Source organism: Vidua macroura, chromosome 5 (assembly GCF_024509145.1).
Source record: "Vidua macroura isolate BioBank_ID:100142 chromosome 5, ASM2450914v1, whole genome shotgun sequence".
In the NCBI taxonomy this organism is placed as follows: domain Eukaryota; kingdom Metazoa; phylum Chordata; class Aves; order Passeriformes; family Viduidae; genus Vidua; species Vidua macroura.
The window spans coordinates 52,824,212-52,848,716 of record NC_071575.1 but is presented as its reverse complement, the minus strand read 5'-3'; positions in this window follow the sequence as shown (position 1 = coordinate 52,848,716).

Below are 24,505 nucleotides of genomic sequence, written 5' to 3'. Positions count from 1 at the left end.
ACTGTTGGATTTCAATGCATTTAATATTTTAAAAGAAAGTAAAAGCAGAAGAATTCTAGATGACATGAATACTGAATCACTGAAAAAGAAAATCTAGGAGTCCATAATGATAATTGTATGAGCATTTGGGAAAATACAGAATATTTCTCCAGCTATGCTGATCACAGAAACACTGTTTTCAGGTTTGCCCTGTGGGCAAGACTGTTATATGCATAAGTGTTTAACAGGAATAAAACAGTAAAACAAAACCAAAAATAGGTGGTTTTTATTTGAACTAAAAATAAATGTCAGTATCAGAAAATTAACCATAAATTATTTGGCCACTGGAACATTCATTTTCCCCAGCAGAATAATAGGAATCAAATATTACCTAAGAAAGAGGCGCACAAGTACAAGGATTTCTGTGCATCTGCCAAAAGATACATTAACACAATCGCAACAGAGATCCTTGCAAGCATTATGTGTCTATTCCTGCTGTTAGCAGCTTCTCCTTATGGTAGAAATGCTTTATTATTAATAAAATTTTCTCAGAAAAAAGTCTATTTCCATTTAATTCTTGACTCAAATTTTAAAAGACAAAAATTGAAAAATATTGTTTATTGATGTCTTTTACACAAATCTGTATGTATACTGCAGGACTTTATTAAAAAAATAAAACTTTTTTCTGTTGTGAGGCAAGAAAAAGCCTTTTAAGTATTCCAGACAAACAGTTTCATTTTTTCATTTCAGCTTTATTTATGGAAAGTCAAAATTGTAGTCATTATTTCTTTTGCAGAGAACAAAATATTCTGAAGTCTTGAAAATTTCCTGTAAATGGGAAAACTTGTATTTTACTAAGTACAAACATGTTCAGTGTAACACAATAAAGCACTATTTTACTTCTCTAAAATTCTTCTCATTGGTCAATCATTTTACCTTTTATTTCCATTTGATTTTTATGAGAAACTTGGTCATGTATTCTAGAAAAAGGAACTGTTTTTTTTTTATTATACTATAAGATACCCTTCATGGTTATAACGACTGTCAAATCTATTTACGTGTGCATGAATATTCTTCTTGGATAGAGCAAACAATTCTGTAGTAAAAGTGAAGTTCCAAAACAGTTTTTAAAATAATGAAAATCATTTTCTGTCAGCAGTAATCCTATAAAATTCTCAGTTAAGATCAGATAATATGTACTTTAAATCAATTTCTTTGAGAGTACATTTTTTTCTTTATTGAAAAATTTTGTTGATTTTTGTTATTTCTTTAATTTTCTTTATAAGTGAAACAGCAGCGCTAAAACTACAAATACAAAACAGATCTCAGTCCTCTTTACCAGTATTATGTCAGAGCACATATGCTCATTATGTCCAGAACACCCGGACAGAGAGAGGTTAGATGACAGAGAACTTTCTGAACAAAATAAAAAGTAAGTATATATTATATATATTTTTTTTTAATACATATATATATATATATATAAAATATAAAAAAAAATATTTCACTGACTATTGAAATTTAGTTCATCTACCTGAGCTGCAGAGGAAAAATATGCACAGATGCTGTGAACATGAAAAGGAAATTGCATGCTATTACATGCAATCAATAGCAGTTTCTTACTTAGTAAAGAAATTAGAAAGTTGCTCGAAGTTATTTTCATTCTACCAGCAACTTCATTGCAGCAATTCAACCTGAACAAAGCTTGATCTGTAAATAAGCATGCTCCAAAAACAATTAGAAATTAAATCAATGAGACTTGCAGTCATGAACAAAAACCGCTCAAGGATATTCAGATGCATAGACAAATAGACTTTTTCTTTCTATCAAATGAGAAGCTAGAAGTAGACTACAAGGGAAGGGATGAGTAGCAAAGATGGGGTGGGAAGGCAAGTAAGTAGAGAAAGCGAGCAGAAGCAAATAATTCTAACTGATAGCACCTTCTTCTATCTCTTGTACCCACTGCTGCAGCATCACTTCCAAGAGAACTGGTTCCTCTCCTGGATGCAATCACAGGCAGGGCAGCCCTGCAGCAGTGTGGCACTTTGCCTCTCAGCCATATGATACCCTAGACAAGGACTTGCTTTTCCTGTGCCTAGAGCTGCCTAGTCTTGCAGACAGTGACATGTAGCAGTTCAGAATCATTAACAATATATCATCTGTGAATGGCCCATAGAGTGAAAGGTGTCAGCAAAATTACTGTATATAAGCATAGGAAAATTAACTTCCTTCTTCAGCTTTAACTGAAAAAGAGTATTTACAGTTGCATTACCCAAATGTTCTGTTTTCATTTTCTGGGACAGCCAGTCACATATATTAAAATGTGAATAACATCAAAATGTGAATTAAAACAAACAAGAAAAGCCAGTTAATTAAGAAATGCTAGACTTTAAACAAATTTTCACAATATTGAGACCTTTCCAGGGACTGTGTAAGGATAGGCTGGTCCAAAGGGAATCATATGTTCAGTTAAGTCTTGGATGTGATGGCAACTGCTATAGATCAGCTAGCAGACCTCTGACATTGCACTTTTTCTTCCTTTGCATTTTCTTCAATGTTATAGCAATCAGCCTAGATGAACTGATTTTTTAATACAATTTCTTCTCTTTCTATTCAACTTTTGATAGAAAACCTTTGCAAACTATCCTAAAAAGCATTAAGAAAGTAACTCAAAAGAAATAGTGAACAGTCCTGTAGATACGCAGTTTGTGGTAATTGGGAGTGGGGCTGCAGCTGAGCCTCATCCCCAGTGGGTACAGCTGTGAGAAGCAGGTGAGCAGCATTGACAGCAGCGAGCCATGGAGTGCCCAGGTGCACTGACCAGCCACCAAAGGGAACAGAGGACACACATGCAACGCATGAACATGAGGGGTATAAAAGGTTGGGCTAAAGAACAAAAAGGGGTAGATGCTTGAAGCCTTCTGATGAAGTATGGTGCTATTCTGTATGGGGATGCTTAAAGCCTTCTGAAACTGTATGGTGATACTCTGTGTATTGTGGCATTTGTTGCAACACAGTCCCTGCCCAGTGCACTTCTGCTGAGTGCCCTGGACCAGAAACCATCATCAGTACTACAGAACTTTTTTTTCTTCTCTGTATATCTAAAAAAATATGGTATGCAATGCCATAGTCACTTAGGAAAAAAAAAAAAAAAAAAAAAAAAAAAAAAAGTTACTGCAGAAAGAGCACATATGGAAACTCTCTCTTTAATGACAGTTAAAGAATTAGCAATTGTGTGCTATAACTGCAAAGATTCAACCTTCTCCTGGGAATGCCTTTGAAGAAGATGATAAGGATCAGAGAAGACACAAAAGAGGTTTCTATGTAGAAACCCAGCCTTTTTTAGAGTGTTCCTCTGAAAATAGTCTTAAACATTCAGAAAAAAGTGACAGTGTAAAAATATGCAGGATGTGACCTTACTGAAAGTGGCCTTGTGCTTTTATTCCACCAGCCTTAAAAGTAATCAAAGCTGTTCAGGGATATTCTCCAGAGTCAAAGGACTGTAATATGAAAGACACATTTGAACTTGAAACTGGCATATTTAAAAATTGTAAAAACCCCTCAATGCGTATATGACATGTACTTGTTTGGCATTTAGTTTTGGCTTTTAATACCAAATATATTTTCTGCCCACAAGAAAATGCCTTTTATAAAAAAAACAAAAAAAAAACAAAAAAAAAAAACAACAACAACAACAAAAAAAACCACTTGGCTTTGAACAAGTTTGCCGAGCAAGTGTCATAAGAAAACACAAGTAAACAATTATGTTGTTTTCCCTTTCCTTGGGTTCTCTTGTTTGTTTATTCAGGAAATCAAATTAGGTAAGAAAGATCCTACTGATCAGTAGGATCCTGCTGATCACTGCTACAATATTAGTTTGTCCCTTCTCAAGTAACTCTTAAGCTCTCTCTCACTTTCTGAATAAAATAATCTATGCAAAAGCTACCATTACAGACCTGTGAGGAATTTCAATAAGCTCCAAATGTTGGGTTTCTGGACTGAAGTAACATTTGTGTAAGTTTTATAAATGGTTTTGGCCTCTTTCACAACACAGAAATTTATTTGCTAATTCTTCATAAAATATCACTTCAAATGTATCTTCTTTAAATAATTACTCAGAATTAAAACAACTAAGTTGTTAAGACCACCCCATAGAAGGTGAGGGTAACACAGGTTCTTGTTACTAGGGTTTATTATAGAACAACTTGGTTGAAAGGAAAACAGGTATGTAGCCATTTTGGTTGTTTTATCTATAGTAACAACAACATGAAAGCATTGTGGTATGAAAGCAAAACATAACCCAAGGGCATGCACAAGAGGAAGAGCAAGAGTGTGATGATCTCACCACCTATAGGCCTGGTAACGAGACTTGTGCAATCTTGGCTGAGGTGGTGGTCACAGACCAGATCCATTGGGTGGTGGGGGAAGTTCCAAAGAAGTGGTGGGAGAAATCCTTGGAACACCAAATCTACCAGGTTTTTATTCAGTCAGGTTTATATTTGCCCAGGTACCTTCCCTTGGGGTGGAGAGTTTCACACTGAGTGATGTAACATTGTGGATCACAGGACATTTTGGGAGTCTTCTATTAGCCCTGTAATGCATTCATCTGTCCAATATTAATTGATTGGAAACCCTTATTTGTTTTAACTCTTAACTCAATCTTGCCTTATTCATGTAAGATCCTATTGTGAAGTTAAAATAATTTCTCCATAAATAAGGCAAGCTTCATTCTGACTACACTGTCCTGGCCTACTTCCTTTTCCCCCTTCATATTAGCAAAACCACATTATTTTTTTCTGAATTTCAGGATGAAACCAACAACAAATGTAGTACTCCAATGAGATATGGAGGCTCAGCAATTATTATTTCCTTTATTTCAGCGAAAATAGACTAACCTTTTGTTCTTTTGCTATACAAGTAGTTGGAAACATTATGAATAAGTCTTGGCTTAAACTTTCTGAGAATCAATCCAGCAAAACTGCTTCTTTTGTCTTCAAACAACTATAATCTGTAAAATGGATTAAGTTATCAGAATAAAACATGCAGCACATTAATTCAGAAATTACACTTGTGATAAGACAAAGACTCAAATTACAGATTCCAAGGCAGTTAAAGAAAGACAGACAGTACTGCACAATGCTGTCCTAATTATGTGTTGTTGTATAAGATCAATATAATCGCTTTTTTCCCAGTGACTTCACTGACATTTTGGTGTATACCTCTTAGGAACACTTCAATTTTTACACTGACGTCAAGCCACCTGAACCAAGTATCCCTGTGCTACATAAATTTTACTTATTTGTTACAAATTTTTATGTTTCAGTTTTAATTAAATATGAAATACATGTTATATATTATTTTGTTGTTATTATACTGTATATAGCATAATATAATTTTTCTTGTAAAACTACCTTAGTAATAAATGAGTGATGTTTACAGAATTAGCACAGAAGATGCAACTGCTTAAAATTTAATTTCATTTTTTAAAGCCATACTAATTATGACTTGCTATTCGAACAGAATTATTAACTTTTTGTAAACTTTTGATATTTGCTAATATGTATTTTCTGAATAATCAGTATTGATTTTGTCTGTCACCTTTGGTGTGAGGCGGTGGTGTTATAATCACTGGAGCATAGAGTCATTACTGTAACTAGCATTAGTTATTCAATTTAAGATGCCTATGTTCTAATAGGTCAGAGGACACAGAGTCTTCAAAATATTTATTCTTAAAATACTCCAAATTTTGCAATGTGATGAAAGAATGTACTTTTGATGAGCATGCAGGCAAAAAAAAACCCCACTAGACTCACCCAGATTACAAGGAAATTTCAGAAAACAGACAGTGACAGAAGTGATTTGACCAGGGGCATTAGCGTGTCCAAATCAGCAAATCACTCTTCTCTGCCAGAGCAGTTTTCTCTCTTTCCAGACTTTTTTTTCCACTCTACTTCCTGCTATCTTATGTTAGGAAGGATGCTATGTTCCTGTCCTGTACAACCTTGTTTCATCCACAGACTTGACTTTGTCCTATGTAATGAGTGAGGCATGGATTCCATAAAAAAAAGGAACCAATTTAAGTCATCAGAGATTGTTACACAGGACCTATGCATGCAGGATAATTTAAAAAATTATTTAAAATGTCAAGATTATTTATTTTTAACATAGCTCCCACACTATTTTAGAAAAACAAATATGACTTCCTCTCTCTACAAAATAGCAATTGTACAGCACTCTATTGATTTTCCTGTCATTTGTCATTGAACTTCCTTGAGTATTGCAGAGATAATGCAGTAACTAGTCAATGTAACAACTGAATATCTTTCCTTCTTTAGGGTGAGACAGTAAAGCAATGACTGGAGAATTTCCAGTTTGCTTCCTTAAAATATCATTTAATATACCCTTGGCTTTAATCCAAATTTTGATCACACTACCATACAAGGAAGGACTACAGACACTATTTGTGTCCCTCTCCCCCTAAAACTGATCTCTTTGAGATCTCAAAGCACACACACTGAGGATGAATAAAAATTCACAGGAGGCTGTGACAGTGCAGTAATAAATTATCAGTCATAGTATCTCCTTTCAGTTTCATCTGTCTTCTAAAATAATGTAAGAAAAAAATGGTTTAGTGAAAACTACATAAAATTAAGAAAAATAAACAATCATTCTCTTCCCCATTAAGTAGTCTCTAACCTTGATGAGAAGCCCAGTGCAGGTGAATATTAAGATACCTTTTATTTTCAGACCTCCATTCTGCCACTTTACCCTACTGTTTTCTTGCTGTAAAGCTGTATTTCTACCTGTTCATTTTAATTTTTATTTTTGTACAGCTTTACTAAATTTCAAGATAGCAAAATTTAAATGTCCTTACATGAAATTTTGATATAGAAATTCTGCTGTCAGCACAAGAAAACATTTTAGGAACTATGAATGGATTGAAAGCTTTTTCCCCTTGTTCTTACTTGCTTTTGACTGAGTTAGCCACTACAAATTCTTTCAAGAAACATAGTTTTTGTCTTTCTTATTTTAAACACACACCAGAATTTTTAAAAAAAGATAGACCTAAATCCTTCTAAAATTCTAGTTCTTTTTTTTTTCTATGTGTGTATCAGACTTTAATTCATACCCTCACAACTGCATGCTGATAAATGAAATATTTTCTAATTTTTAACTTCCTATCAGTTTCTTCTGCCCTCTTGTATTATCAGTTTCAGGATGCATAGAAATGTATAATTTACTGACCTTTTCTCTAAGACAGTGTGTCTAGAGGCATCATGGTTTGTGCTTTTCAGTATAAATCAAAACTAAAGACCCACTTCTTTTTGTCCTGCTTTCATACTTAGAGAATTTGATATTGGAGACTATGTGACAAAATGATTTCCTAGAATGTTCTTTCAGATACCTTACCATAAGGAAAAAAAAGTTATGTTAGTCAAGATGATTGGACAGAAATTGAAGAAACAAAGACATTTTCCATTGGAGATCTCAAATCAAAATTTAAATACTACAAAAAGCTGTTAAAAAAAAATCTAGTAATGCCAAGTATAAAGCCAGTCTGTATTTTCCTTTATTTCTGAAAGTATAGTTGACATATTTTTGTTATCTACATCATCAGACTTTTCAGAAGCAGAAAAACATTGCCTGCTTTAGGAAGGAAATTAAGTTTTTGAACAGCTTTTCCACATAAATGTTTTTATTAAACCTCTATTTCTACACTGTACTTTGACTAGCAGTAGTAGAGGCATTCACTTTTTTCATTGCTTTGCTTTTTGAGAAAATTTAGTTTTCAAATAAGAGAGTTTTAAATAAAATTTCTATATGTTCTGTCTTTGACTTCTGAATTCCACTTCTGAAGCAGAACTAAAACTTCATCTGAGCCTCCATGAAGAATCAGAGTTCTGTTGCATTGGTTGCAGTCTCCAGCTTCTTCAATTAACTCTTAACTCCATATTTTTAAGGAGCCTCAGTTGTACACTATGACTCTCACAAGATGTGTGAAACACACATCTACTTTCAACTCTAGAATAGACAACATTTTAATGAATAATCATTTAAATTTAAAGAGGAACCAACATGTGTTTCTTGTGTTTATCTTTTTTGCTTTTGACAGAACAAACCACAATAAATTTTTCCATGTAATGAACTGACAGATCCTCTTAACATGGAAATTACAGGATTAAATTTTCATTCTGTAGCAAAAAACAACAGATCTGTAAAACATGTTTTAAAACCATGTGTCCATTGTGGCTTTAACGCCCTGTTTACTGCTGTTTGTAGAACATCTAATAGCTCTCCATATACGCAGATTTGCAATTTTTATTCTCTAAATCATTATGAGTTATAAAATACACATACTGGCTGGAAGAACTCTGCTAGTATTTCTTCCATCTTAGGAGCGCTTCATATTTTTATACAAAACTGTGTGTTAGCATGTGACCTTTGAGGTATGGTGAGTGACAATCATGTTACCAGAGCCACTTGATGCTGTGGTCATCCAGTGAGGACCACTGCAATTTATAGTTCTTCAAAGAAAGAACTCTTTAAAATGGTGTAGCCTTGTAAAGGAAACATGAAGGATGGAATTGTACAGCTATTACACTCTGGTCACTCAAACCTAGGGCTATATCAAGATTCTTTTGCTCTAAGTAGACAGAAAGGAGAAGATCCCAACCACTTATTCTCAAGAGGTAGAAACCACACAAAAGTTTACTGGCAAACTGTAGAAAAATTAAGGAACATTAGCAAAAGAGTAAATACAACATAAAATCACTTATTACAGTATAGACTTGGCCCACTGAACATAGAAAATAGATTCCATTTGATGTTATGTTTCATGAGAAGAGAATTAGAAGAAGTAGAAAGGGAGAAAGACAGGAAAGATATAGAAAACCAGACACAGCTACCTGGGTTCCAGCAATGTAAAACTCCAAGGTGATTATAGGGTTAAAGGACTATGTGCTTGGCTCATGGTGAACATTCTTAAACCTTTTTGACCCATCTTGGGCCTCCCTCCCAGGTGGGACTTTTGTTATCTGGCCCTTTTAGGGACCAGGTGAGGTGACACTGGGGGCTGCCTACAGTGTGCCATGACTGACAGACGGTGGAGCTGGGGGCTGTGGGGGGCAGGACACAACATCACCAGAGCAAGGCCTGACCCACACCCTACTACCCATTCCAAGCCCGAGATGTCTCGAAACAGATCACCTTTCCCAGTCTCTGACAACACCATAGAATTAATTTAGTACTTCAATACTTTAAAAAGAAACTACTCTAGAGTCTGTCCTATAAAAAGAAAATTAGAAGTAATCACCTTGCACTGACAAGCTCAAAAGCAGTGAAATAATAATGCCTTAGTGTATGAAGAAAGTAAGATATAATTGGTATGTACCACACACCTGTCTTTGAATGGCAAAAAAAAAAAAAAAAAATAGAAATAATTGCATCTGGTAGAATATTCAGGAGACAGCCTGAGTATATAATTTTGATAACACATTTCAGTCTAAGTAAAACATCATAAAATCAATGTACAGCCTAATTTTACACAGACTGTCAATTTCTGAAACAAAAACAGATATATTTTATTGTAAATGGAAGGAAGTTCTTCCAATTTTTGCTCTAGCTAAGCAGAAGACACAAAAATGTCCTTCTAGTCTTGCTTCTTGTATTAGAAATTTCATTAGTTTGTCCAGAATGACTCTGATTGACTTAGGTAGATATTTAAGCTCATTCCTTAAAAATTGTAAGTGATATTAATGCAGCAGTACACTTAAAAAATGAGAAGCTGTATTCAAAAACTGAACAGCAACTGTTTGATAGATTTTTTTCTTTTAAAGAAATTGCTGGAAAGGACTCCAACTGTATTCAGCTTTAAACCAAAACCAACTTTCATAAGATTTTGAAAACCATTCTAAAGACAGTAATAAAACGTAATATAGGAGCAAAAAGAAATATTTATGACATTAAGTTTCTGACTGAGGTTTTTGAGATCTTCATTTCATCTCACATTCATTCTTTTCTAAGCTAATATACAGCTCTCTTTTGAAAATAATTTTTGTCTTTTCAATTTTTTTTTATCAACAAGGAAAGAAGATTTTTGTAATGGTACTGGACCTAACAACCCTAAGAATAAGCAAGAATAATATACTCTAAATTGATGGGAGCCATTTTGTCCCCTGAAAAAATCCTATACAAGCATATGGGCCTGGAATTTTCAGACATAATATAAAATTACCACTGTACCGATTTACATGATATAAATATTTATAGATCTTAAATATGTCCATCTTGTGCATCTGATATTCATGTAATCTGAAATAATGTAATCAATTTTAACTAGGAAGTATATATAACTGTTTGATCTGCAATGGTATTCTATATTTTTACGTAAAAGCTTCAATGTCTTGGGCTTTTTTCCCCTTAGAATGGTATTCTCAATTTATAATAGTATAACTTAGAATGGAACCCATTGCATTCTGCTGCAATTTGAAGCTGGAAAAAGTAGTAAAAATATGCAATCTCTGAACAACATCAAGAATATATTTAAATGTATATATATGCACTCCACATATCCTTCAGATCTGTAATATTGGTGTAAAAGTAAAGAGCACTTTGTTTTCTTTTTTTGCAAGAATTTAGTTCATTTGCTTTCAACTATTTCAATGAGTAAAGAAAAAATGTACGTATTTTAGAATCCAGAACTTCTAAGCTGTTTGGTTTCTTTGTTATTTATCAGTACCATCACAGAAACAGTTTCAAGAATACCTTTGTATAATCAAAACCATATAATTATTAACAGCAAGATGGGAAAAAACTTAGCGACATAAATTATAAATTATCTCATTGCAGATATTTTAATATTATTTCGAGTTTCATCTTATTTGTATTACTCTTATCTCTCTTTGTGCTTCATATGTTCTTTATTTACTTAAGTGTCCTTCACAAGTGTCCAGTAATATAGAAATCTTTGCTTTTGAACTTAGTGATTAATAGTGTTATGTTAGTCTGCTGATACTTAAGATGAAGAGGAAGGGTCCTGTACTACAGCTGAAACCAGCTGCTCTCTAGCCCATGCATATGAATGCATACTGGGTGATGATGACATGCAGGTTCATTCTTTCCATTTGCATCACCTTAGAAAGTAGAAGGGGTGAACCTAATAACGTCTAGGAGAATGGCATCATTTGAAGCAATAAACATCTGCACACTCAGAATCGTACAGCCAAGCTTATCACTTCAGGTAATTTTGCATGTACTTTGCATTATTTTACTTAGATATTGCTACTTATTAATGGTAGTGAGACCATACTGAAAATCCTTCAGAAGTCATCTTTCAGCTTATAGTGGTTTGGAAATGGAGAATATGGAGACAAAGAAATATGCGGGGCAATAAATTGATCCACAGGCCACTTTATTCTACAGCTACATTTTTTGCATAGGAGTTACTTCTCACAGCCAACAGGGACTCTAGCACCTTAGTATTCATTAAAACAAAAAATAAAATACAGATTATTTCCAACCTTCCTTGCTATAACCTTGACAGCATGAGCAGCGACTGTAACCAATGGAAGGTAGCAGAGTGTAACCAAATGTCTTCCTGAGGTGAGGATTATTTGAAATTATATCTCTGAAAGCAATGAACTTCCCCATTTATCTCACTCAGGGCTTCACAGACTCCATAATCCCATATCTACAGATGATGTCATTTATTCAGCGACTGCCAGCACAGGAATGGAGTGAACAGAGAAGAGTTGAGGAGGGTGTGGTGATGCCCTCTGTCCTCAGGAAGAAGGAGATCTCTCTTCTTGAGACCCTCAGCTCCAGGGGAGGAGGAAAATGGGTGGGACTGTGGTCCCAAAATGAGAAGCTGAACTGTTTCTTTTAGTCCTTGGCAAAGCATCCTTAAAGGAGCCCTATGAGCAGTCTGTCCATGCACAGTGGTGAGAGCACTGTGACATGGAAAGGAGAGTGTCACACTGGCAGATTTTCTCCGGGCGGTTGCCATGTGTGACATGGAAACACAGGAGGTGGCAACTGTGTTTCCTGGGGAGTCTATGGTGCAAGAGAGGCTCCTCTCTCCCTTGAGGGACTGAGTATTGATTATCTGAAAGGTGATGACTTGATTGAGGGTCCAAGTTGCGTCTCACTGTGGTTTGCTGGAGTTTGGGTGGGGGAAGGAGGAATGTTTTGGAGGGTTTTCATTCTGGATTTAGTGTGTGTCTTTTATCATAGTAGTAGCTTAATAAAGTTCTTTCTCCTTTGTTTTTAGACTTGGGCCTGCTCTGCTCTGTTCCTGATCACATCTCGCAGCATTTATTTGGGGAGGTGAATTTTCATGGGGGCACTGGCATTGCGCCGGTGTCAAACCGTAACATGGTATTCCAAGAATGAGGTGTCCAGAATGCTCTCTACCAATGAACTAGTTATAGCTAGAAATAAAAGAATATGCAAGAAAACAGGGGAAAACACCTGCACAATCTAACAGGCAGAAGATTTTGAAGAATCTTTGAAGAGAAGTCACAGATTTTGTCAATTTGGTAAGGTGAAGAGAGGACAGAAGGAAATAACTCTCTAGGTTATTTTTAATAGACATTTGTAGAAGATCTTATTACCTTAACTGGTCTTCTACTTCATGTGCAGAAGGACTATAGTAGTTGCTGTACAATAGTATTAATTTAAAACACACTTGTCAGAGCTTGTAAGGACTTGGTATTTAGCTGATGGTAAACTGGTTTAATGGTCAGTGATGGAGCTCGCAATCAATTTACACCAGGCAGTAAGTTCTTAACTGGATTGTTCTGAAGAGTCCCATATGGCTGTGGGCTGAGGGGTCAGGACTGCTCTCTGGGTAGTTATAAAGCCTCCTGAGACATTTTTGGTGACTGTTTTATTCCTTGAGCATGTAGAAGTTTCCTTGAGCAGTTAAGAATGGACAAAATCTTTGGCATCATGTAAGTGAGGCAACTGAAATTTGCTGGAAGCCTATATCATCAGAGTGTCTTTTTTTATTTTTAAACATGATGGTAAAAGAACAAGGTAAAAGAGAAATATGATATAAAACATTACAGTGAAGTTATCATGGACAAAATCTTATTAACTTCCCCTTATAGCGAATTTACAGAATAAGAAGCAGGTCAACAGAGCTTCCCAAGTGGGCATGGGAAGGAAAAATGGAAAAATGGAAAAAACCCCAAAATGTTAGGTGACTGGCTACAACAAAGCATGATATTGCACAATATTATGAATAAATGACATCATCTGTAGATATGGGATTATGGAGTCTGTGAAGCCCTGAGTGAGATAAATGGGGAAGTTCATTGCTTTCAGAGATATAATTTCAAATAATGTCCCACCCATTTTCCTCCTCCCCTGGAGCTGAGGGTCTCAAGAAGAGAGAAGCAGGTCTCTAGGCTCACCATTGCATCCCCCTAAAAATGCAGTTTCTGATGCAAGAGAATTTGGTTCAGTCTATGGCTATCAAGAAAAGTCCAGCCAAAAGCCACTCCATCATCTACTCCCACCTAAAAATTTCTTCTTCTAACATCTCAGGTCCCAGACTGTCTCTCTTCTACTTCAAGTTGAGGAGAAGTGATATTTTACAAAGCTTTCATTTCCCAGGAAAGGTTTAAAAGTCTCAGATTCTCCAGACAGCTGAAATCTCTGCCCAGAACTCCAACTCCCATGGCTGGGCACCTTCCCCCCTCCTTCTCCTTCTCCTTCTCCTTCTCCTCTGCTGGCAAATTCCAGGTGCCATCAGGCTCTCTGTATCTTTCCCTCTGCGGGGGTGGGGGAACAAAGGCATCTCCGTCTCTCTCCACCCTTCTGTCCTCAGGAGCTGGCCCGGTTCCAGTCCCTTCACCCCTGGCCCACCTCTCTCAGGCCACATGGCTTCCCCTCCCCCACCCAGCCCATGGCTGTGCAGGGGAGAGTCTGCACTCTCCGATGACCGGAACCAAAGAGAGAGTTCCCCTGGGAGTTCTTGCTTTTAACCCCCTGTGTTCTCAGAGGCGTGTCCATACCTTCAGTAGTCACTCCAGGTGCCAATATCCACCCCTGACCACTGATTGGTTTGACCCTAACTTTCTGAAAAAATTCACTTCCGTGTCAAACCACGACATACCAACATGACCGTGTGTCTAAATTTCATTGCTGTATAACTAGTGTCAGATTGTTGCTTGGATCTGTCCTGAATTCTTTATTTATTTAGTAAATTGGTCAGTATGGGCATAATGTGAAGAAATTAGTTTTCACTAATCAACTTTTTTTGATAACTTCTTTTGAATATTTAACTTTGTTTTAGGCTTATTTTTTAAAACAAATATTAATATTGAACATTTAAGCTATATGATAGAATCAAATAAGAAGACAGCATAATGTGCACATTCAGTTGATGGCTTTCAAAATTTGCATCAAAGAAAATACTGGCATCTACCTGTAAACATTACTTCATAATATGCTACAGTAGACTGAAAATTCAGAGGCTTTGGCCCATATAATTTTATTCTACTCCTCTGCACAGGAGCATTGCTAGGGTTGATCGTTCAATGCACTGTAAAGAAAAACAATGATGCAATTCAAACTGCTAGATAGCAAACAGCTGAAATTAGCTATTTTTCCAAAGCAATAGGGTGCATGCTTTTCTCTCTGCCTAGCTCATCATTTATGGAAGAACAGTTTTCATGGCAATTCAAGCAGATTGTACATTACAAATAGGACTGCTATCCACATAAATTTTGCAAAACTGTTTCGCTTGGAAAATAAATTTTAAAATGGGCACACCATATAGATCTGATACTTGAAGAAAAATTTATTTAAATTTCAGAAATAAAGCTGAACAGAGAAAACTGTCAAAACCTTTCATGAAGAACTGCCCTGGCTGCCACCCATCCTTGTGAAGCACTATGGATGCACAAAGTAAAATGTGGTACCCATAAGGAAGGTAAGATCATTTACCTTTGAAGAATCATAAGCTCATATGAAATTCTAGTACCTTTGTCTCTGACAGTGCAAACCCATCAATATTCAGCTGTTTTGACATCCCATGTCTGCAACAACTGCCTAAAAGCAAGTTCTGTAAAACAGAAAACTTTTCTGCCAAAATAATGCACTTCACCTTGGAAGAAAAATCTTTTAATCTGTCTGTGGGATAAAAAGCTACATCTCAACTGTACTCAATTGAGTACTTCCCACCTTCAGATGAAATGCGTGTCCCCTGGTGCCCATGAAGGGAGCAGGAGTTGTAGCTGATAATGAGCTCTCTTTCAGGACAGCCTGAGATGTTGCATTCTGTCTCTGAAATATGGCCTGGCCCAGAACTGCAAGATTTGCCTGTTCTGGCAGTCATTGAAAACTGATGAGTCTTCAAGATACTGTCAGTACACCCGCAACTAACACTTGCAAGAGCAATACACTGCTTTCAGTGTTTACATGACATTCATCTTCATGTAAATATAAGACAGAATGACATTAAAAGCAGCAGTATAATTAGAAAAAACATTAACCCCCCAAAAAAACCCAAAAACCCCCAAACTTCCTATTTTTTCATTTGATAAAAAAATACACCATTAATTTTTTTTTTGAGAAAATGAAAATATATTTATACCAAAATATGGCAATTTGATAGTAGCAACAATAAACTTCTATTTTGTTAACTTGTCTTTAAAAAGTTTTACTGTATAAAATCTATTTTTAAACTTCATTATAATGAAGTTGATACAAGCCTGTTTTTAAATTACAGATATATGTTACAGATGGGATATTACATTATTGAAAATGATAGCTATATAACAAAATGAGCAGAAATAAAAAAAATACTAATTTAAGAATAAACTTCCTAAAAATGCAAAATAAAACCTTTTTTTTCTTCTTTCTTATCCTTCCAGAATCTTTAAGTTTCAGATTTCTACCAAGCCTCACACTGAAAAATTTATGACAACTTAACAAAACAATTTGTCTTCATTGTGCTTGTGATTCTGTTATAAAACCGCAGACTACAAAGGTCTTAATCTTCCTTTTGAAATTAATTGGGGATTTTAGTTGAATCCATTCTGGCTTGGTTATACAAATGAATATATCCTTCTGATAAAAAAGAAAAAAAAAAAAAAAAAACTTAAAATACATATAAAGTCTTATTTGGTATTTTTACTTCTTGCAGCTGATACTTTTTGAAAAAAACACAGGTAATTTAGTCACAGATAAAAAACCCATACTCAGTATCCTCATCCACTACAGTTTTCTGATTAAAGCATCGATGGCCAGCACTTGGAAACTCAGGAGTTAGCCTCAGAGCATATACTCTGCTGAGGCTTACATCCATCATCAAAATGCACCCCTAAAATCTGCCTATATCTGCTCCATTCCCACATGACAGTATCAGTTAATAGCCCCAAAACCATGAGAACTTAACTCCACTGTGTTGCTTAGTCTTCTCCTCTGCTTTTCGCCTGATGTGTCTGAAGCTTCTTTGATCTAAAACTGATCTTGTTTTCATGAAACAGGCAGAAAAACTTTATGCAAGCAAAAACACTAATGCTTACCCCCTCAGGCCATTCAATTAGACTTCTTCATTCTTAAAATCATCCAACACAAAATCATTTCTCAAATGTGAAGTAAGGGTTCAATCAGTTTGAGACTGGGGCTCAAGAAACAAACTCCTGAAATTTCGTCTCTGTCATGAGGCCTCCTGAATTTCTGTCAGTGTCCTGCAAAGCCTCCCATCTCACACATCTCCTCCCAGCCATGTCACACCTCTACTTCCTTTTCACTCTATTTGCCACTTGACTTTATACTATAACTTTGTATTCAAGCCACAAGTTCTTGGGTGAAATTTCCTTAAAACAGAAATAAAAAAAAAGACCGAGTCTGCTGGGCTATATCCCTTGTGTCCTGCCTTGCCACTCTTCTCCCAGTTCACTGGAGAAACATAAGGAATGGGAGATTGGCACAAAGGAGATGAAAGGAGACACCTGCTTGAGGGAAACAGGAGCAGAATGGAGGCAATCCTTTAAATGAGGAAGGGCTGCTCTGAGTATAGTAAGGAGTGCAGTGATGTCTGTGAGGAGGGAGTTTATCTTAGCATTTGATGAGAGAACACGTGAGGAGACTGTCATTGCATTCTGCAGCTTCCATCTCATGACAGTCTCCCAGTCGTCCCTCTGTCTGTGCTTACTCTTTCATACTGCCCATACAGTAGTGTGCTCTTCAGGCTTTATTTGAAAACTTTTTACCAGAGTTCATTGGGAGTATGATCTTTTGTGTCAAGAGATGCTCAACTTACAAATAAAAACAGCAGTTTGTTGGTGCTCTTGACATAAGTTGGAAACTGTGTAAGAAAATATAGTGTAGATTGGTAGCAACAAGGTAGTGCTGGTAGAGGTAACTGATAGTGTTGCTGTGTCTGTGTCTTTCAGCTTCAAAGAACACTAACTAACATCAGGCTGGCAAAAGACATAATTAATTTAACATAGCAAGCACTACATCCAAGTAATATAGATCACAAAATGTTGACCAACTTTCCTAAGTCCTTTGGTTTACTTGTTTGTAATTTGGTGGTCTTCATTCCTTCCTTGTAATTACTTAGGGTAATCTGCAGTTCCAAGTTTATCTTTCTTTATTTATGACCTTTCTATCTCAGGTTGGAGGATGCACTGACTACTACTTAAATATTTTGACTATTTACTTGCTGACTGATAGGTGTTTTTTATTGAATTTTCTACATATATTAATACAAAAATAAAACCAGAGAATACAAGCAAATTTATCTGAAAGTTTTCTTAGCATCATAATTCCCTACTGCTAAGTCAACCTCTTAAAATAGGCATAGTTTAGCTGTAAGAAAACACCATCTATCTGTCTTCTACAGCTGTGATAAATTAACATTTCAATGCATTAATATTTCAACCTGGGTCATAAAACTGCCCGGGCACTTATTAAAAACTAAATGTTGGAGTTTTGTATATAAAAATAGTATAATTTCCTGAGGTGGCAAAAAACAGTAACAACTAATACTTTTTCTTACTTTTAAAGAAAAATCCTAATGCCATTTTTCCCCCTCCCCCCCCCCCCCTAGAATTTCATGGTCCATTTCTTTTCTGATTCCTATTACATATTTCTACTATCAAAATTACTGTATTCAAACAAGGTCTTTAAATGTATTCAAATATTTTCTGAGAGGAAAAGTCCAATTTCAAATGAATAAAGAAATGAATTCAAATGGGCTCAGACAGTTCAGGTTGGAATGCAATTTACAGCAAAATAGGGGTAATTTTAAAAAGAGTGTGGCCAAAATAAATGACAGTAAAAATGAAAGCATAGAAATGTGTGATTTTAAAAAATATATAACTATATCTAAATCATAATTTCCAAGAGGATAACCATCTTAAATCTTTTTTTTAAAGAAATTATCACAGAACCAGAAAGATCATTGCTAAGTATTTTAAAAGAGATGTCCTACAGAGAAGTAGTAAAAAGAAACTCAAAAAAAACCTGAGAAAGATAATGTTACTCTTCTTATTTGGCATTTAGGAGATATTAAGAACAGGGCCCTATGTATGCACAATATGCTACATTGAATATGATCTTAAAACACATTCCTCTTTTCTATAGATTTTTTTCTCATTTCCCTCCTATTTGAATTTTCACAAGCTTTTATTATCCGTAAATAAAAAATAAAACTATGCTATAAAGAAATTATATATTGATATTCTATTGACTTCCATACTTGCTGATGAAGAAATTAAGGCAAATTTTTATGCTTTATGGCTAGTGTACAGAGAAACATTAGCTCAAACAAGGAAATATATGTGAGCAGCAGCTTCTGATAACTGCACTAGGATTGCTGCAGAGTAACATATCTTGGTAAGCAATGCAGTTTGAGGAAAGGCTTATGTGAAATGTAAAAATATGGTCCTTTTTTGTCCCATATTTGTAAAAATATGGGAAAACTCATGCTTCCAGGCATTTATTTTATATTTCATTTTCAAATTTTTCTTTATATATATATATATATACATACAAGTATACATACATATAGATATATGTGTGTGTATATATATATGAAGACTGCAGGTATATAAAGAAGGATTCTCCCTCTTTTCACTAGTGCCTTTCATGTATCACTCAAACTCAGCAAAGACAACACTTTTTTTTCCCGGCTTAGCTTTTATACAAATCCAGAGCAAAGCATGTTTTATACAAATCCAGGGCAAAGCCCCACTTTGCCTACTGCAAACTCCACAGTGACATTTGCTCCTCCAACAGATTTTTTAAATAAATGCAGAAAACTGGAAATAAAAATAAATATAGAGTATGGATACAGTGGGTCTATTTGGGGCCTATAAAATGAGTAAAATCAGTTACAAATATTCTGTTTGAATATCACAAAACATGGCTTGATTAAGAATATGTTTAAATAATTAAATAAATTTGGTTTTGCTCAGAAGAAATAGGAAGGGAAAACAAGTTACTCTGGGAAAGACTTCTGTATTGTCTCTACATTAAGGATCAAGAGTGGGAGTGTGAAAGGCTTAAGAAATGGAAACAAGTGCTCAGCTCCAGCACCGTTCTTCTGCTCAGGTCTGTTAACATAAAAGGGCAATAAAATCTTTTCATTTGGGTTGCGTAGAATATGTAAAATATCTAATACATGAAAGTACATTTGTCACCATACAAGGATTAAAAAAAAAAACAAAAAAACCAGAAATAAACTAAACCAAGCAAAACAAGTTCAATATAGACACTTGTTTGATTAGATTGTTCTCATAGCTAAGTCCAGTAAAACAAAGCTTAGGCAGAGCAGACCTGACAAGCTTTAACTGAGGAGTTACAAGCTCAATACAAAGCTTATGGACAGCTGTGAGCAATATGATAATATATTAGTGTCATGGGGTTACAACTTCTAGTAAAAAATGATAGTGAAAAGTTAATTAAAGAACTTAATTCAACTGAAACCACTGGAAGTTTATAAAGGCAAAACATAACTTCTGCTTTGGAATTTGGTCTTACATTTCTGCTCTTGTAAAAACTATTTCCCATTTCCAATTTAATGTACAGAAGCACAACTGCTTGTTCTTGACCCTAGTCTAAGCCTCTACAGTCTTCAAAGAGGTTTTTTCAGTCAGACTGTCCCATTCTCTACAGAAAGGAAGTGCTCTTAAAGTGTAATAGCAATGGCCCTTCTGTTCAGAGAGGAAACCCCTTTTTTAGACAGAAAATATATCTACTTTTGGAAATACATTAGTATTTTAGAATATTTACCAATGCACTCAAAATAACCTTAGAAATACATTTGAAAAACTAAGTAGTATCTAGGGAAAAGAAAAATCTTCATTATTTCATCTCTTAGGCCATTTCCCACTCTGAGGTAGTAGATTAGAACTGACCTCCACGCAAAGCATAGACAAAATATGATACCTTCCACTGTAGAGCTTCATGTGACATATAATTATTAGTATATGAAATTATAATGTAAATGTCAACAGATCCTCCCCTGTAATCAGACTTCCCTATGCTCTAGAAATATGCATTTTTTCTGCCTATGATATTGCTTTTAGATCCTAATTAATACCTACATTCCCATTTAATTGAATTCAGTTATGACTGTCTATATGCTAATTTTTTGTAGTTGCTGGCCATCTGTTTTGGTGCAGGAGTTTCCCACCTGTGTTTAATAATTTGCAGACAAATGGACTTTCTTTTGCCTTTAATCTCCCACCCCTCTATTTCTTCATCTTAGCTCACAAAATCTACTAAAATCAAGTGACTGAGGTACAACTTTACTTTCTTACACAGTAAACACATAGTTCCTTAACATGAAATAAAAGTAATAATTTGTAGAGAAAATTCAATTTCCATGTTATTTTTCAAATTGTTACATTACAAATATTCTGTTTGTATTTTATTACTTGCTGCCAATTTTGTGATCTATTGATGAGCTCCATAGACTTTACGAAGTGTTCTAATGTTAACATTTTCAAAAGAATTAAACACATATCTTAATTTTTGAAGGGGGAGGTGTTTCTTTTACTTTGGGGTTACCGCCAGTAATAATGCATCTTTGCATCTTCACTAAGATATACAGAGTTCATTCATACATTTCATGTGTTCCCGCATTTTTTTTCATTTCTATATGTTCATCTCTTTAATGAAGAAACTTTAGGATGACAAGGCAGCAATGGGAAAAAGAAATGCAGGTTCATTAAGTCAGTGTTAACTGTGGTGCAGATAGTACAAGAAGGGTTTTATAAACGATTAGAGGAAAATATAAAATCTATTTTTATTTATGTGGAGTCTAAGTCCTAATTCACTTCACCTTGCTTCTATTCCACCTTGCCATATCACACACTGCCTCTGGGTGTGCACCCTGCCTGCTTAGATATCCATAGATCAGAAGAAAACAGAACAAAATCTCGCTATCAGCTGCCTGGTTCTTTCACATAAAAGAACTTCAGGTGTGTGGCTGGGCAAGGATTACTCTTATCAATGCTGTAAAAAGGTGCTGGTCCAAAAGATAAAGTAATAGGCATGCTAAAACGCAGGTAAGGGCATCCTAATGAAGGAGCTGTTCCCTGATCACTTACCCCTGTGGAATTCCTCCTCCCCTTCCTCCCTCCCTCCCTCTCTCTTTCTCCCTCTCTGTCTGGAGTAAAAATGTACCTCTAGGTAAATAAACGTAAATAAAGATGCTATCCTAATTAAACCCCTAAAGTGAGATGCAAGTAATTTGTGCCTAAAATAGTTCTATATTAGTTTCCCTTTTTCTCTTGGCCTCATTCATTTCAAATGTCTAATTTAAATTTATATACAAGGACCTGAGGATTTTTTTTTATTATCTTATATGCTGCCCTTCACAATTGATCCTAGATTTAATTTGAGGCTCCTGGACTGCTGTCATAAAAATCATGATAACAAGTAGGACTCAAGGTTTTCGCCAGTTATGAGAAAAATAACACATGAAGTTCAAAATAACAAAATGGTCAGGAGGATCACTCTGGCTACCAGATCTTCTGCCTACATCTATGGAGCAATATGGTTGTTCTCCAGCAGAAAGTATGGCTTTTATTTTGAATATTTATATGTTTTAATTAGATTATATATTTTAAGGAAAATGTTGAAAAAATATGAAAAATATATGGTTTTTTTTTCTGAAATAATATAGTCATATTTTCTGTCTTTAAAACCAGATCATTCATGGTCCCTTCAAGTCAATGGAGAGGAACAAAGCCATCTACAAGACAAAATAAATACAAACTGCATGTCCTTGTCATCAGCCTTGTATTTGCAGGATTAAAATGTTTATTCAACTGCATCTTTTTTTTCCTAACTTTTAAAACTGAATAAAACCTCTGTTTAATTAGATACCTCACCTTTACTTGTAACTTCAGGTTATCTAATAGAATAAAATTACTTGGTATTTCTATGCTACCTAATTTTAATTTAATGACACTTTAAGATAATTTGTTTGTGGATTTTAATTGCCCAGTGGTTTATGTGATGCATCTTGATTATCAGTAGAGTTTACATACCACAGAAATTTAATTTATTCTAAGAAATACTTTTTCTTGCACAATATAGTGGTGTTGCATAGACTTCAGCAGGTGATGATGAGGAAACTTAACCTTCAGGAAGAAATCAGCAAGAATGAGAAGAAAATAAAGCATGACATGGGATTTCACTCATCTAACACATCCACTGACTTACATCTCCATTGCTGCTGCAAACTTGATTTTGAGTTAGTGCCCTAATTTGCTTTCTAGTCCATGGACAGTTGTGACTCTGAGGTCTCCAAAGAAACATCTGCCCACCAAACATAAAGCACCCAAAAAATCTTTATTGATTTCTGCCTCTTCCTTTTGGAGACTCATTGCATGGTGCATTGTTCTGCACTTCAGCCCCAAAAAATCAGAAGAGCAATTTGGATTAAATGTGAGGTTTCCATAATTTACTTCCTCCACAGCCCCACCAGCTGGAGAAAGAATTCAGTCCATGGGCAAGTCCCACTGGTGAGTGGCAGCAGCCCTTAGATGTTGTGTAAGCAGAAGGGCTACTTAACCATTACCTAATCTACAAATTCAAATTCATTGTATATAGTGATGATGACTGTCTACAGTAATGAAACAATGTCAAGATGTACTAAGAGACTGAAGCCTGATAAGAGACAGAAAAGGCTTCAATGATTAGCTTAGACTAAGAACTTGACAGAATAAACAAAACAATGCATGTTGTAGATAAGATGTATTCTGGCATCAACCTTTCTCATTGTATTACGTCCAGTGAAGCTGACAGACAAGGTTCTTAAATTTGCTTACAGGAAGAACTATTTTATACTCCATATGATTAAATTTTGTAAATTTCTTCCAAAATCTACCATGGAAGGAAAATTCTAATAAATATAAAAGTAAATGTTTGTATAAATCATAAAAAATACCTACAGCGACATTTGACACACAGCCTTAGTTAGTCATTATTTAATTCTGTGCCACTACATAGGCATTGTGCCACTCAGTGGCCTTCCCTATCACAGAAGTTAGTCGCATTACAGGTAATTTTTCCACTCAATTAATACTTTTATTGCACCTCTGCAGCGTTGCTTGTTTTTCCCCGGTCCTGGGCAGCTCTGGAGAGCCTGGTTAAGGCGCTGCTTCTCGGTGGGACCAGCACTGCCGCGATTCCCAGGCGCTTCTGCTTTCCGTGCACCGGGGCAGGGCTGGCCGCTTCTGCTGCCGCGTGCAAGGGGCGAGACAAAGAGGTGAAAGAATTGTCCACTTCATCCACGTGGATGGCTGGAAAGCTTTAACGGTGTGGGGAGCTGTGTCAGAGAAGCCGCGGCTTGCTCCCCTACACCTGCATGGACGAAAATGGCCTCGAACAAAGGAAGGCATGGGGTGTTATAGGGGGCGGTACAAGGAAGGCGGAAGCCTCCCTTGCCCAATGGGGGCAGGCTACAGGGGAGTGACGTGGACCGGGGTAACCAAGGGGGACACGACAGGGGCGGACCAGGCTCCAGGGTGAATGGGGTAGCGGGAGCGGGGTGACAGACACTGAACTCTACAGAGTGGACAGGGGAGTGGTTACAGGACTGGCATGGTGAGCTCCAATGGTAAGAGAACCAGAGCGGACCACCGTGGGGGGGGGGGGGAAACACGGGGGGTGCACAGGGGTACACAGAACCGACTAACTAACACATAACAGAACCCCTAATCTGAACCCAAACCCAGGATGCAACACACCTCTATCTAAATTTCTCTTATATCTGCTTTATGTTGGTGAAAAATATATATATTCAGGTTGATGTTAATAAATTTATATTAATTGGAAAAGATTAGGAATTGTTATTGAAGTTACAAGAATTATTCGAGAAAGAATTTTTTTGTTTTACTTTGAACACGGATAATCAGTCATTCTCTAAGACAGGTTCAAGACCTAAAGATGCAGTATTACTGCTATGAACTTATTATGAATTCTATATACTTGATCTTTCAGCACTGAAACCAATAGGAAAAAATCTCACACAGACTTGACATGGGAGTAT